Source organism: Saccostrea echinata, unplaced genomic scaffold (assembly GCF_033153115.1).
Source record: "Saccostrea echinata isolate AGI-Se365-2 ecotype Australia unplaced genomic scaffold, CSIRO_AGI_Sech_v1 ptg000029l, whole genome shotgun sequence".
NCBI lineage: Eukaryota > Metazoa > Mollusca > Bivalvia > Ostreida > Ostreidae > Saccostrea > Saccostrea echinata.
In genome coordinates, this window is record NW_026889778.1 from 20,048,853 (window position 1) to 20,063,934 (window position 15,082).

Here is a 15,082-nt window from a genome sequence, read left to right on the forward strand (position 1 = left end):
TATATATATATATATATATATATATATATATATATATATATATATATATATATATATATATATATATATATATATATATATATATATATATATATATATATATATATATATATATATGTAGCAAAAATAGTGATCTCTTGATATTCTATATCCAGATTACCGTTTTTGATGTAGATGTAAATAACAAATGTTATCTGTTCTTACATGAATTCAGATATCCCTGACAACAACAAAAACATGATTGCATGCTTTTTTATATATTACCATATGAAGATTTCCATTTTATTTTTTTAAGTAAAAGTAGAGGAGTCGACGAGGACGTAAGCTAAAATGATAACAGGATAATTACCAGGAAAGTAATGAAAGGATAAAAAGAAAAATTCCATGTGTCCATTAGAAAGCATTTTTTTCTTTCGTTTTTCTTTCTTTTTTCCTAATGTTTTATTTATTTATTTATACGTATTTTGCCGTTTCCTCACATGTACATAATTATATTCAGAGGCATTAGCAATCTCCTTAATGTTCTTCACCAGATATTCATAGAATTTTTAATTTTTATTACAATATTTACAATGAAATATTGTATTATCCATTAAATAAAACTGATATTTTTAAAAGTGCTTTATGTTCGCAGTGAAAAATATCAAACGAGATATTTTTCACTGTGCAAAATATAAAAAAAAGCAGCAAAACTCTAGATTTTTATTCCCTTCTCGGATAATTTTATAAGAAAAAAAAATCGCTTGTTTTGATAGGGAATGTAAATATAAACCATCCTGATACAGACTAAAAATGCCAATTTTTTTTGTTTGTTTCCATGCTTGCAATTTTCAGTATAACAGTTGCATAAATTGGCCTCTCACATTCTTTTATCTTTGACGCCACAGGAGTCTACGGCCTTGCTTTTTTTAAAGTCTGAGGCATAAAGGAAAAATACCAGATTTCAGAATTCTGAATTTTGAAATCTGGTATTTACTGGTATGCACTCAGAATGAGTCACTTACTTATATGTAATCCCTCGGTGCTAGGCTCCACGAATACCAATTGTAAAGGTAAATGAGGAAACTCAACATTCCACGCCAATCAAAGCAATCAATTCATGTTGCATTTTCCATTTTCTCATCTGAACAGCGTATCTTGTTTCTGAACAGTTGTTATACAGTCATGTAATAGAGTGATTTCAACGAGACATTTAACTATAGATGATTAAAGCTTCATGTATAAATAGTTATTGTACAGGAAAAATCTTTTCTTTTTTTTTTTATTTATTGTACAGGAAAAATCTTTTTAAAAAATGATATTAATAAGAACAGCAGAGGTTTATAATAAGTCAAATATAAACGATAACATCTCCATGTCCATGTAGTATAGATTCATATTATTTCAAATCATAGGATTGTGGATCTAGATCGGACCTACAATAAGGCAGAAATTTTTTAGACCGAGACAAAAGAGCTTTTTTAAAAAAGAAAAATTGAGTATAGTAAGTTACCTAAATTAGGTTTTGACATAGTCCATTAATGTCTTTTTTTTTTTTTTTTTTTTTTTTGGTTTTTTGTTTTTGTTTGTTTGTTTGTTTGTTTTGATTTCTACAAAAAAGGGTTTATGCCTCGTACTGTTTTCCTTACAAACAGCTCACCGTAGCTTGTTTTTTTGCATATACAACAGGACGACATTTTTGAAAATGAAATATGTCATTTATTGAAAATAACAAATGATGAAAGCTTAGATTCACAAACAAAGGGGGGAAATCAAAAAACATCAAACATTTTGTCATCAAGTTACACATAATTTCATCACATTTGTCCTGATCCCCCCTCCCGGAAACAATATTTTCACAACTAACAATAATACTGATTAACTCAATCATAAACTTCGAAAAAAATGTTCAAAAGCTTATCAAAGTAAAAAGATGGGGAACAATAATGCCTCATTACTGTAACGAAGATTGCAAATAATAGAATGTTACATACACTTATAATGATTGGATTTCCAAAATATAAATATTTATTACATTTTCAACAGTGAAATACTGTGATTTATTTATTGAATAAAAGTGATATTCTCTCACTGTGTGAAAGGATATCAAAATGATATTCTCTCACAGTGTGAAAGGATATCAAAGTAAGTAAAGAATAATTTCTGGACTATCATAAGATAGAGATACCGGTAGTAACTTGACAGAACTAAAACTGCAAATTTCTTCCCAACTACAGTAAACTTCTTTTATAACGTACTCGGTTATAAAGTATCTCCGGATGTAAAGTAGCCATTCCGTAGTCCCGGCAAAGTGTCTATATATTTCATTGGAAAAAACACCGCTCACAACGTATTTGTATACAACGTAGTATCGCTTATAAAGTATTAGAAATTTGGTCCCGTTACATAATAACACCTCTTATAACGTATTCTGACACCTGGTTTCACACCTTTTCTATCAGCTCAGCCGTGATCGGGAGGTCGTGAGTTCGAATCTCGGCCGCGACTGACCTAAGTCGATAAAAAATGGGTAGCAACTGTTCCTTCGCCATGCGCTCGGCACTTTGAAGTGAAAGTTACGGGTCCTTCGGATGAGACCTTAAAAACCGAGGCCCCTTGTCACGGCAGGCGTTGACACGATAAAGATCCCTCACTGCTCAATGGCCCTGAGTGCCGAGTAAAGGTCAAAATTTGAAGCCCTTCACCGGTAGATGGTGACGTCTCTATATGAGTGAAAAATTTTCGAATGGGACGTAAAACAACATACAATCAATCAATCAATCTATCAGCTCAGGGACTGCGGATTAGTCACGGTTTGTTGACTTCATAGCTTCTCCCAAATGGGTGTTTTTCTAACGAGGTTTCTTTGTTGTTTCAGGTAGATGTATTTATAATAAATTGTTTGAATAAAGTTCATCGAGTAGATGTATTCATAATAAATCATAATAAAAAATCATCCGTGAGTCAGTAAATAGCAATAAAACCGAAAATGATATAATAAACAAGTGAAAGGAAAATACTGTGATTCAATATCAGTAGACCGCGACGACAGCGAGGACAACAAGGCCGTGCCTGACACGTGCATACTATCTACCCAGACGATCAAAGGGCATTAGTCGGAAGTTTTCACGACTCCGGGAACTCTGGAGACTTTTGTAAATAAATGTCCTCAGGCCAAACAGACAAACATTACGGACTTTTTATATGATCTGACAATAAATAAATAAAATGTTACTGAATATCAATCTTTCTTAATATAAAAAACGAAACCAAATATACTTGTAAATCATTTACAATGTACACATACTTTTAAATATTAATAACACACTAGCAGTTTGAAAACTGTTTATGGTAAAGGTACTGAGTACTTCCGGTCTCCGTTTATAACGTACACCGGTTATAACGTAGGATTTATCACAGTCCCCTGAGATACGTTATAAAAGATGTTTAGTGTATGTTGCTAAAAGCCATGCTATGTAATGTTTTCAATCTCAGAACTGCTAACCTGTGACGTCTCAACCGCTCAACTATGACGTCAAGCCTATGACACTTTGTTAAGAAAAGACAGAGGCAAAGGGAAAATAAAAGAAAATGTAATAAACAGAAAATTCAATGTTTTGTAGATGAATATGGAATTTATTTCCAGAGTGGGACAGGATTTTTTGATATTTTCACGAGTGCGAAGCACGAGTGAAAATATCAAAAAATCCTGTCTCACGAGTGAGAATATCCTCTATGTACATAGGACCTACAAGCTATAAAATAACCAAAATAGGGTAGCGAATTGAATCAAAATAATAACTAAGAATAAAGTAGCTGAGATCTGAGATGGTTAAATAAAATTTAGACTTTAAATGTGGCTGCAGAATATTCAAGTGATACAATGTACATGTATATGTACATGTATATAAATAGAGTAAAGACGCATGATACATAAGTGAGATTTCATTGGCGGAGGCACATATGATTTTCGCAGTAAAAGGGGGTCCAGGACAGGGGTTGATGACGGGGTTTCATGATCAGGGGACAATACAGGTTAAATAATAATATAAAAAAAAAACAATTTCGACATAAATGTTATTCTTCATAATATGTATTTTATTTATATACAGAAATGTTAATCATTAAAGTTTGGTTACGTATGGCTATATATATATATATATATATATATATATATATATATATATATATATATATATATATATATATATATTATTCTTTTAAAGAACAGGAAGATAATTTTTTGATCCTCTAGCTCATCGCTAATTCTTACGTGCAATATCCTTATACCTAATTTACTCGAATGCTATGACTTGCTAAATCAACGTGTTTCATTTGTATTATTAAGCCCCATGTGTTTCGTTTTGAGAGTATGTATTCATGCCAGTTCACGATGAATAACAATCTATTTATAATGCAATTTATGACATTCATTAGAAGTTCATGAGTGAGTACAAATGTTAGGATGTTAAGACAAGGACACTTAATCTTAATTGGAACATGAGTTACAGAAGAGCACTTTTGAAAAAAAGTACTTGCTTTTATATTTTAGCCAAAAAATCTTTATTTGAATTATTAAGATTGGGTTACTTATGATGACACTGCATTCTATGTAAATGGTTAAATTTTTAAATTCACCCAGTTACAAAATAACATAGTACAAACTAGTTCATCTTATAAATTTATGCAAGTAAAAAGCTTACACCTCAAGTATCTAAATAATTGCTAAAGATAATTTTGCAACAGTTTTTTAATATTTTGGTGCTTAGTCATGTTCATTTTTTTTTTGGGGGGGGGGGGGTGTCATGAAAGGGCTTTAATCATCTAAAGAATTAATAATTTTTGATATACTTCTATTCAAGAAGTTGGACTTTGCAAATTAATGATTTGTATGTTAAAAAAAAAAAAAAACATCTGGGAGATAACCTCTTCTTGTACTTAATATAAATTTAATTTGCAGGCCTAGATTCCCTACTAAGATGTATTCGTCTTGGTCTTTTTCTAGCGATCTTTTAGTTAATACACAATGAATTGAAGTAATAATCTTTTTCCTGTCTTTGTTATGCTTAAAAATCTTAAAATGTTTCATTCACGGATACAAAATGTGTATAAAGATATTCAAAAATGTTCTTAACGTAAAGCTTCATTATTACACAGTTGCATTTGTTGACTAGAGTTGCGGGCAACAATTGACCTGTCGGACCGGTGTGCAAACTGTTGCCCAAAGGACGAAGGCCGCGAGGAACACTTGCACACCGGGCCGACAGATCAACTGTTTCCCCAGACCCCTGTTTACAACTGTTTTGCTATATCCTTTACTATAAAAACTATAAATTAGTATTTATATAGTAATAAATTAGGATTTTTAAAAACGTTGTACCATTGGAGCAAAGAAAACGTCATTTGCGTTTTGAGTATAGCGTCATCATTTACGGTTTTATGTTATTTTATCTAAACATACATAATTTCTATCGGTAATGGATATCGTATGTGTAACAGATTTGTCAGAAATAAGGGGAAAAATTATATATATATATATATATATATATATATATATATATATATATATATATATATATATATATATATATATATATATATATATATATATATATATATATATATATATATATATATATATATATACTACACAAAATTGCTAACGCACCACCCTAAATAAATGAACATTTTTCTTTTCAAAACTTGTTTATGAAGTTTTTGATATATAATTATGTTACTTTAATAAAAAATGAGACATTTAAATGTTTTAACTGATAATTAACAACAATGTTTACTGAAGCATGACCACTTCATAGAAAAAATTAAAATCATGTCCATACTTTTTTGGTGGAATAAATTTCTATATTTTTCTTTGTGTATGTGTTCTTTGTGTTTGCACTAATTAAAAACTCAGAAAAAAAGTTACATCGTATGCGGTTTTTCACTCTAGAAGAGCGTGCTAAGGCAGCCAGTATGGTCTGCAGTGGGTTCCTTTGAAGAAATTCGTGAAAAATTAAAACAATTAAAAGATTATGCATTTCTCTGATGAAAAATTGTTGAAAATGAATAAACAATCACAAAAATGTTTACAATAGATAGTGACGGCATTAAGTAAGCACCACACAATAACTTCAAGATTGTTCCACAAAACTGGGGCAACCGGAAGTTGGGTGGATTTGGTAGGGACACCAAGGCACTGGATGACTACTAAGCGATATGGTAGTCAATCAGGATATATCATTTGATTTTTAAGTGGGAGACTGCTCCCATCGCAACCTCACGGACCACCATCGGTAATCACCAGTTTCATATCTTGGCAAAAACGGTGCGCAGTGTATGTTTGGAAATTAGTTTTCGGACAAGAAGGTCCTTTAAGGGTCTTGGCATGACACCAAGACATTTGACAATCCAACTGTTTTGAAAAAGATGGCATATTTTATATATTAAAGTACCAATCAGGAAAAATGATCAATTCACAAATAAGAATAATAAGTGGTGCATTAGCAATGCGTAAAGTGTATATAAAGTATAAAGTGTACACACACACACACACACACACACACACACACACATATATATATATATATATATATATATATATATATATATATATATATATATATATATATATATATATATATATATATATATATAAAACACATTTATTATGTTTTACACCAATATTTTTTTTCTACTATTTTGTTTGTTGAAATAAAAAAAAATTAAAATTGAAAGTCTATATTATATAACTTTGGACTGGTTCCTGAAAGGCACTGTTGTCCGTGATGGCGACACTTCCGTCCTGGATTCACTTGTGGCGCATTTTACAAGTAGGTGTGAAATGACTTGTCTGGTCCTTTCAACTGTGTAATTCTGCACTTCTACTTTTTACTTCTAACTAGGATCTATAGAATGTTTATCAATAACATATTGTAATTGTTTGTTACTTATGTACATATACTTTCTGTTTTTATATATAGTGCTTAAGTATGCATATTTTCCTATTCACACTTTACTCATACTTTGTACTCAAACTTATTGTCCATACTTAAGACATGGTCATTTACATATACAATGAATACGCATTACAAGTATTCTACTTACTACTGTACAACACTACAATGTTACTGACAACACATTGTAACTACTTTGAATATACTTCGAGTACTGTATTACCACTTATTACAATGACAACGACGCATCATTACTACTTTGAATATAAGTACATTATACACACAATTCAACAATATGCTTACTTGAAACAACTTTACGAAAAATGTAATGTAGAATACAATGCAGCAAAGAAACTTGACAGAATTTGCAAATAAACTCAACTGAAAAGTAACTTTATAATAAACATTAAAATTGAAATACTCTTACCTCAGAAGTGAGCAGAATATCAGGCATATATAAAGATAGACGTAATTGGAAAGGAGTAAGTATATACCGGCACAGGACGGCGTGTCCTTCTCTGGTGCCTGCTACGCCCAACTGATCAGCAAGAATATTTAAATTCCTAACCTGTCCATTGAGTTTTAAATCTCCTATAAATAGTACTATAGGCAAATGTTTATGATTTATATATCTATATAGGTGAAATTATTATGATAGACAGTTTGGACATTAAATGTGACAGTATGGAGAGTGTAGATTTGTAAACGTACATACTTCTACATGATCTTTTCCTCCGGCTGCACAATAGAAATTTTCGGTTCACGTAAATCAACCCTCAGCAAAAAAAAGAAATGGATAGACTGACACAGGTCAGTAAACAATCAAGGAGGTTTTATTTCGTTTTCACGACATCTTTTTTGTTGTCAATGCTTTTTTAAATGACCTTCATTTCCTCTTTCTTTGCAAGTGTGAGGCATACATTATTTATTTTTTTTAACCAGTTTATTTAAATAATGAACTGTTGTAGCGCCATATGATGTTGCGTCGGTGAATAGTCTTTTTTAACAGTTGATTTTAGCAGTTCCAGTCCAACAGTCGCCGGAACAGTGAAAATGCTTGACCTTTTTCGTATAGCTTTACATATCAGCTGTTATACTCGTAGAGGGGTATAACAATAAATTATTTTTGGTGTTCTTTAAACAATGAGATTGTTAGTAAGGAAATTAATGTTGCAGCTGTTGCAGAAAAAAAATGCATAACTCGCGTTAGCAGGTTATTTTTTTCTGTAACAGCTGCAACTTTATTTCCCGTACTAAAAAAAAAAACAAAAAAAAACAAAAACAAATACATCTTATTGTTTGTATTTTTTCTATATAAAAATCAAACAAAGTAATTACGTTAAATATTGCATTTTTGATATGTACGTCCTTGTATATTTCATTGATGTATGAGCAACTGCTTAAGAAATCTAAAAAGATTGTTTGGTTAGAGGTGTTGAAGTATTGAATAAAGACCATGGTTTTCATAAGAATTAAAGGAAATAATATTAAGAGGATATACATATTTATGACTAAAACACTTAGACACTAGGGTCTAAACATGCAAATCCGGTGACAAATTTAAAGTATCACTGAGCAAAATATAAACATGACTATTTTAATTTAATTTATTCATTTCCTCCTTTTTTTAACTATTCTTCTTAAAATGTGCTAGAAAAATGCTTGATATTAAGATTTTGGTATTGTGCTTTGTGTATTTCTCAGGTTAGTATTGATATTTAAAATCATTTGTCATATTTTTACAACAGGTAAGGGCTACGATTTTAATTACATGAGGCTGAGTTTATATTCTATACTTGCAAGCATAGGAAAGTTTCTTTCATTCTAATGAAAACAACAACTTTAATAAACACTGCAATACTGTACATTGATTTAGCTAATGAAAAACCGTAAGTGGATGCATTTAAATAATATGCAATGATTACGTATTTACATAGCTATCACTGATAAAACAGAAACTATTGTAAACTATAGTTAGCCCTTGTTTACTATAGTATCAAAGGTTTTTTTTACTATAGCAAATCAAAGAATAACATTAACCGTGATTTCGAACTTCATTTTCTTCAATTCTAACATGTGATTTTTGTGTCACCAGCAAGCAGATCGAAACTTAGGGATCACTTTACCCGGGGTCTGTCTGTCCGTCCGTTCCTCCGTCTGTCTGTCTGTCACACCTTATATCTTGAGAACTGTAAGACATATGGATTTAATTTTTGGACATACATTGCTTGGCCCTATTGCTTTCGAAAAATACTATGGTTACCGACCTCTTGACCTTGTAACTTGACCTTTGCTCTAATTTTCGAAATAATATATAGAGCTGATATACAGCTTATCTTTGACATTTTTAACATTAGGTAAGTCTGTGCTATTTAGCATGCGTACTGTTTGTCATAAGATATTATTAAACAATACAAGCGTGATAGTCCACTTGACCTTGACCTTTGACCTCCTTTGCAAAAAAATAATTCAAACAGTTGATTTAAAAATTATCTTTTGAATTGTGAAAGGCAGACGACTTTTGATACATAGCACATGTATATATATCACATGTTTACGAGTGCGTGACACTGTACTTTGAAACTGTATTTTATACAGTATACCACACAAAATGAAATTTAAATACTATGAAAATACATCGAGATTGGTTTCCCAAGATGGATCGCACTCAAATAAAGTTGTAGACTGAGAATTGCAGTAAAGATGGATTGAAATCTGTCTAGGGATTGTGGAAGAAAATGAATAAAATGACAAATAAATTCTAATTTCTAATATTTCAAGTTCATTATTCATTTTATCTTTGAGGGGTGGGGAAGCATTTTATTCAACTACATGTACAATGTATCACAATTGATATTCTATCAAAGTCTTTTTATCCGTGGATTTTTTTCTTTGTATACAAAAACATGGACAATATCACTAGTTTCATTTTTTCTTTCTTTGCATGCAAAAGTATGAACTATAATTCTATTAGCAGATAAATAACTGACCACTGTATAGTCATTTACATCTTAAATGATGCTATAAAGCAGGCAACACATGCCTTCCTTGGAATACTCTAGTTTTTATATTAAAAGGAAATATCTCCTCTATATTGAGATAGTATTTCCAAAATAAACTTCATCGGCAAAAAGAAAAAATAAATATCTGCATATGGTGTTTATGTCTCTCTACTGATTTGACACAAACACACTACTGCGGTCAGTTTTTTTTTAAACCAAGACAAGCAAATGACAAAAAAAAAAAAAAAAAAAAAAAAAAAAAGACGATGTTACAAAGATTTCAACAAATCCTCCTCTCGCAATTTTTACGGTCATTATCATGCCTTTGTTTGTAATACATCTTATCATTTGGTCGTATTTTTACAGACATATTCTATACCAATTGTTATCACATTGCTCTTATACTAAATTTGTCTAATTTACAGACATATTCTTTACCAATTGTTAAGCCATTGCTTTTATACTAAATTTGACCAAGAGTAATCCGTATACATGTACCTGATCGATACACGGAGCTCGCGACGGGTGTAAACGGTTGACAGGGGATGCTTACTCCTTTAAGGCACCTGATCCCACCTTTGGTGATTTTAAGGGGTCTGTGTTTTTGCATTTTTCATGATTTGTTTTGTTTATTAGATTTATGAGATTGACAACTGTTTGTTACCTCACTTTTTACAATCTAAGAAAAATCTAAGAAAAATTCAGGTTCTAAATTCTCAATAAAAAAAAAACCTCGAATAAATTCATATAGTTTTTCAAATTAATGGAAGTATTAATTGTGGTAAACTGTAATAACAATATTTTCTTACTTTTGCCTACATTCCACGATATAAACAAAATATTGCTCTTTGTTTATTCATATTGAGAAAAAAAAAATAAAACCTAGCTATGTTTTTTTGCACCAATGTTGCATTTGCTCATCAAGAAACAAAAGAAAATATTTTATTGCTAAAATGAGACTTATCGCAAATGATTTTTTTTTATCCAAGGAAGATATTTAATCATTAAAAAATTATCTGTTTCATTCTTAAATCCATTTAAGTTCCTTCAAATCCGACATGGACAACACGAATTACAAAAATGATTCCTTATGGAAGTTTTGGCTCAACGGATGGAGGAAACTTACTGATAGGGCGGAGCTTATTTCTTAAATCATCTTCAACATGTGGTTTACATCATCATGAGAATATCTGTGAAAATGCAGGAGGTGGTCACTTCACAAGATGCTTCTGGTGCGATTCGAGGGCACCTTGGTCTGAAAACAATTCTCTTTCTCGTCAAATCAGCAATGTGCTTTATGACACTGAAGAAAATTGGTGGCAATCTCAGCCTGAACAAGAAAAGGCCTTTATTCAATTTGATTTGGAAACAACGTTTTGGTTTACTGGTGTAACCATTAAGTTTAGAAACCCTGGACCAAAAGCATTTTTAATAGAACGATCCTCCAATTTTGGAAGGACATGGAGAGTTTATCGGTACTTTGCTGAAAGTTGTAAATTTTCGTGGCCTGGAATTAAGTCCACGATTTCAAAATCTAACCTTGGATACTTAGACACCTATTGTCAGGAGATAGGAAACACAAGTTCGGATAAACAAGAGGTAAATAAAGTAATGCAAATATTTTGTTTCTACTCTTTTTCTACTCTAGATTTTATCAAATTGTTTAAGTCAATGATAAATGGTTTTCACATCTGTACGAAATCATGTGCAAATAAAATTAATATTGTGCAAAAATATTTGCATTCATCTTTAGTAAAAAAAAAATTAATAGTTCGATTTATATTTTAGATCATTCAGAATATTTTTTTTTTCTGAGATGCATAAATATTTTTAAAAACCTGAATATCAATAATTATTTTTGTTTCAGATAAGCTACTTTTTAAGTATACCACAACATGCCTTTGTTACACCTCTTGGTAAAGATATTTTAAACTTAATCAGCTTCACAAATTTGAGAATCAACTTCACAGCGTTCTCTTTTACAAGTAAGTCATCAATACCAACCATTTATTGAAGCCAAAATAATGGTTATAAAATGTTTTCGGAAATATTGTTTTAGCTAGAAATTCATTTACACAGCATCAATACCCCTATCTTTAGCTTCAAAAATATCATTCAATATGTTTTAATGGATATTTATACTTTGAGGTAATTGGTACATTTTGTATGAGTAAAAAAAAGAAAGAAAAGAAAACCCATTGGTGACCTCTTTCTCTTTTATCCAAAAAAAAAAAAAAAATGAATTTTATAACCTAAGAGATCTCGATCATAATGCAACAAAGAAAGAGGATGAGCTGGTTTTTCAGTCAAACTAAACAGCAAAATGTTATTGTGGAAAATACGATTTGGGGGATTGTGTGGGCGGAATCAAATCCCACTCCCAAAAACAAAGTGCCTGCTTAATCTCTCAGGGGTACTATTGTGGAATCATTAAAACTCGTAGGGGTCAATTTTTTGTAGATTGCTTCAATCTAACAGGGTTGTTGGGACGAGATTTCGTGTATTCCCTTATATATACAAGAGGAAATATGACTTTGTTACCTTGGTTTATTAATTCGTGGGGGGTGTTTACTCGTAGATGAAGAGTACTCAGGAATTCTGCGAAAATTGAACTAACACGAAATCAAATGATATTCCACTGTACATTAAAACATATCCATTTATCTTCGAAGCTTCGATTTACTCTATTAAAAAATGAAAACGAATTTAGGAAAAAATAATGTGTGAAAGGTGGTTTTCAATCATGCTCTCTGAATACTAAAAACCCTTACTTAAGTACTGGGTGAAAATGACTGATACATGTAGTCCCAGAATTTACCGATATAGTCTGATAAAAAATGATATCCTGCTTTAGTAGCTGATAAGTACTGTACTTAACATATATTTTTACTGCTGTTACCACGTTATACTTAAACTGTTTCCCTGGGATGTTTTAATTATACTTTATCTTTTCAATAGATACATATATCGTGTACACTTTAAAGATAGAAGGGACATGTACCTGCTATGGACATGCCTCACGCTGCAAACCAGTTTTTGGATATCGTTTCACCACAGATGCAAGAAATATGGTACATTTAAAATTGTGTGTGTGTGTGTTTGTCTGAGGGTGTGTGTGCATATGTGTGTGTGATAGAGAGAAGGTACTTCAAATTATTTCCATACCTGTAGAATACAGGGATACAAATATTTTATACTATATTTAAATTTAGTATATGTGTTTGTTTATAGGTCAATGGAAAATGTGTTTGTAAACATAAAACAACAGGTCCAAATTGTGAAAAATGCCAAGAGTATTACAATGAACGCCCATGGCAGCCAGCTGATTTCTTTCAGTCAAACAAATGCAAACGTATGAAATAATATTTGAAATAAAAATACTTGTCGTTTTACACTAGAATGGTTTTGTTAAAGTAATGTTTACCACAATACATATAATTCACAAGATTTAAGACCTTTGTTTTGGCAGAAATACATAGTAATTATAATAATAATAATAATAATAAATAATACTTTAGGTTGCAACTGTAATGGTCACTCAAAGAAGTGCAGGTACGATCCCTTGGTTGTTGATGGAAAAAGTGGAGGGATATGTCTTGATTGTGACCACAATACCACGGGCAGATATTGCCAGACATGTCAATATCCTTTCGTGGAAGATTTAAAGAAACCTGTAAACAGTAAAGAATTTTGCAAATTAGGTACATTTTCATTTGTATAATATATCTCTATATCTTATGGATATCAGCAGACGGATGTGACAGATCAATACCTTATGATTATATCAAATATTTTCAGGCAATATTGCAAACACCGAAACACGTATTTTTAAAAAAGAAGGGAACAGCAGTAGCAAATTTATATCAGTTCCAGAACAAACCACTGAACCAGTTACCAAGCTTCCAGAAAATGGTATATTGGATATCTCATTAAAGCACATTATTATGATAGTGAGCATTGTAATAGCAGTCCTAAGCTTCTACACAACTGTTCATCTTTGTATAAGGCTTCATGGCAGAAGAAAGTTACCCGATCCATACCTCGCCACTACATCTACAAGTTTAAGGGACAATAGGTATGCAGGGATAAATGATTATCCCTCAAGAGTTAATGAAGATTTTCCGCACTATCAAGAAATTTATCCATACATAATAACACAACATTCAGATTCGCGAGAAAATGTGTATTCAGGGATAAATGTATGTAGTGCGAGAAATCATGACAATTCTTCAAATAATCGTGAAAATTACAACAGACACACAAATGATGATGGATATATTGACATTTTAGAAACAGATGCTTACAGCTACGAGATACAATGTGAGGATAGTTCGACTTTCTAGAAAAAAAGCCTTCTAAAAACGACAATGTACGGACATTAGGAATATCCAATTGATTTTTCTTTTAATGATTTATGATTTTAACACATACATCAAGTGAGACTGATTTATGAAGCCTTCTTTCCATTATTTAAACGACATTTTCAATAACTATATAATGACGTGCACATTACTTCACATGGACATTTCTTTTCATCCAAATGGACTAGAAAAAAAAAAACTAGAGGTACTGTGAGCACTGAGCTCACAAAATGATATCCCACTCCCATATGAGTATGATGGCAAAGTCCACAGTTTGCGATGGGAAAACCCTAGCTGTCTAATCAAAACACAAGCTAAAAGGTGCACAATGGCACTACGTAATAAAGATAGTGAAATTATCATTAAATTTTGCTCAGTCGAATATTGGTTCGGGAATTAATTTCATTGTTAGGGAAGTGTTATTAGTAGTTATGTACAGATGTATAAGATAGTTTTATTGGATTTCGAAAATTCATAAAATCCTTAGTAAATGTTCTACCAAACCTCTTTCTTTACTCCTCACTAAAATATTAACATCAGTGAAGGACAAACTTCAGGAGTACTTTGTAACAGTATACATGTATTCAAGAAGTTGTGTAAATCAATGTGGATACTTAAACATTCCAAGGATCTTGGAAAACTTGAAATCAAAGAATTTTACCAAAATCAATAGCATAAAAACTTACGACTTTTTAACTCTATATACAACCATTTCCCACGATGAATTAAAGTCCAGTCTTTTGACTTCATTTACAGCTACCTTTTCTATAAAAATCGAATTCGTAAA